This window comes from Penaeus monodon, chromosome 3, assembly GCF_015228065.2.
Source record: "Penaeus monodon isolate SGIC_2016 chromosome 3, NSTDA_Pmon_1, whole genome shotgun sequence".
NCBI classification, from domain to species: domain Eukaryota; kingdom Metazoa; phylum Arthropoda; class Malacostraca; order Decapoda; family Penaeidae; genus Penaeus; species Penaeus monodon.
The window spans coordinates 10,249,921-10,252,420 of record NC_051388.1 but is presented as its reverse complement, the minus strand read 5'-3'; positions in this window follow the sequence as shown (position 1 = coordinate 10,252,420).

Genomic DNA, 2,500 nt, shown 5'->3' with positions numbered 1-2,500 from the left:
CCTTCCGAATTTCCCGTTTTTTTCTGTCTGTGGATGTATGTATGTATGTGTGTATTTGTGTATAAGTATGTATGTATATATGTATGTATTTATGTATGTATATGTATGTATGTGTGTATGTATGTATGTATATGTATGTATGTTATGTATATATGTATGTATATTATGCATGTATGTCACTCCGTCTCTCTGTTAGTCTGTCTGTCTGTCTGTCTGTCTGCCAGTCTGTCTGTCTGTGTATCAAAAGATTTCCCTTGAGCATCTCATCTTTCGACATATTGCTTTTCGTCACGGAATTTTGAACTTTTAACTTGACATTTTACAGATCTTGATAAATGGACTTTCTTAACCGATGGTTATGAATTTCAAGTCAAAACTTCTCCATTCATATAAAAGTTTGCATGAATACTCTGATTATACTACCAACAAACCTGTCTGTAAATAATTTAAAAAATCACATATAATAATACATAAAATTATATACTTTGTCATAGGGAACTTGTATCCTTTGCTTCAACAGAAATGTGAGATTTTTATAAACATGATGCCTCGAGATGTGAAAATGCATGTGATTCATAACGTCGAAAGTATTTTATCTAATCTGAGACGAAAATACGGTAACCGTACACTATTCTACGTTTTTTGTAACTTAAGCTTATCAAACTTAATTCAATCCTATCATTAAAATTTGGATTAAATCTCCGCTAAGTTTGGATCCTGCTAAATAAAAGTTGACTTTGTATCTGGGAAAGGAGAAGAAAGGAGAAAGGAGGAATGGTTAAGAGAAAACGAAAATAAAGCTGTGTTAACGAAAAATAAATGAAAAACGCAACAACATACAAAGAGAAAAGGAGTATGGGTTTGAGAAATAAAGATATATATATATATATATATATATATATATATATATATATATATATATATATATATATATATATATATATATATATATATATATAAGGCCGCGGTAGCCGAGTGGTTAGAGCATCGGACTCAAGACTATCACGACGGCAATCTGAGTTCGAGTCACCGGTCGGCGCGTTGTTCCCTTGGGCAAGGAACTTCACCTCGATTGCCTACCTAGAAAACGCCATATCGCCTTGAGCGCAAGTGTCGTAGGGGAAGTCACCGCCGTGGCACAAACCGCGGTTGATTAGGAAGGGCATCCAATCAGGCAATGGCGGCTCTGCCATATAAAATCTCAGTAATGAATTGAGAGAGGCTGATGTCTTGCAGTGGAAGTGTAGCGAGTGAAATGTTGGAGTTTCCCTTCGTATCCGCTGGCCGTAGCCGATGAGGGTGTCCTCTGCGCGGATGCGCAGACAGATATGCGAAATTAGGAATGAAGTGCTAAAATTACAACGTAAATTCAAACATTTAGTATACACGAACGAAAAGTTAAAACGGCACATGGTTTTGCGCAAGGGAAAAAGACGCTGTTTATTTAATTGCCGCTGTGCGCTGATGTCACTGCGCAGGTGAAAATGCGCAGGGCATGAACAATAGCAAGGGAACCGCCACTCAGGCCCGAGACTTCAACGAAGTCAGAAAGAGAGACTTGTTTTTTTTTCGATATTTTATCTATTTATGTTGTTTTCATTTTCATTCTATTATATTTTCGTATTGTGAGGCGGCGAAACCCGACATCGGAAACATCAGAGACGTCATATATATTGAGGTAATAGTTATTATATTGGTTATGTTCATGTACGCTGCCCCTCCTTTAGTAAAATACAGTTTTTCTAGAACCCTTTTTATTTTTTTGTATTTTATCAATCTCAATTTCTTAATTTTACTAGAATCTTCTATTTCATTTTTTATTTTTGTTTTGTTTTATCGTGTATGGCCTTGGTTTTAGATTAGTTTAATTAGGTTTTCCATTAGTCCTTCGTTGGGTTCCATGGGTTTTTATTTCTTTGTATTACTTCAAAATTAATTTTATTTATAAGTCTTGCCGGTTTTGAAATCTTTGCTTTACGTAAAACAGAGCCATATCACGACTGCCTTTAGATATGAAAGCAACACCAAAGATGAATATCTCTGAGGCCTAGATTAGATAAGGAAAAGGGCCATACGCTACCACATCACATCCTTTTCAGTGATCAGACGGGAGATGAGATATAGAAACTAAAGCATATTGAAACATGGCGAAGAGATCCGTAGAGTATATTACGAACTAAAGTAAACGCTACAGAATGAATGGCTGTTGAAAAAATAATAATAAATAAATAAATATATATATATACATATATATATATATATATATATATATATATATATATATATATATATAATACACACTTACGATCCAACATTGCATTTTGTAAACCAAAGAAAATGAATTATTATTCCCCAATCATCAGGCCAGGGAATAATTACACACCGAGAACGAACTGAATTGCCCTCCCGAGGAAATTACGCAATGAGTGGGAGTCCGTAATGCGCTTCACAGTCTGCCTTAAGGCGCCCGGGAACGAGTGTCGCGCAAGGTCAAAGGTCA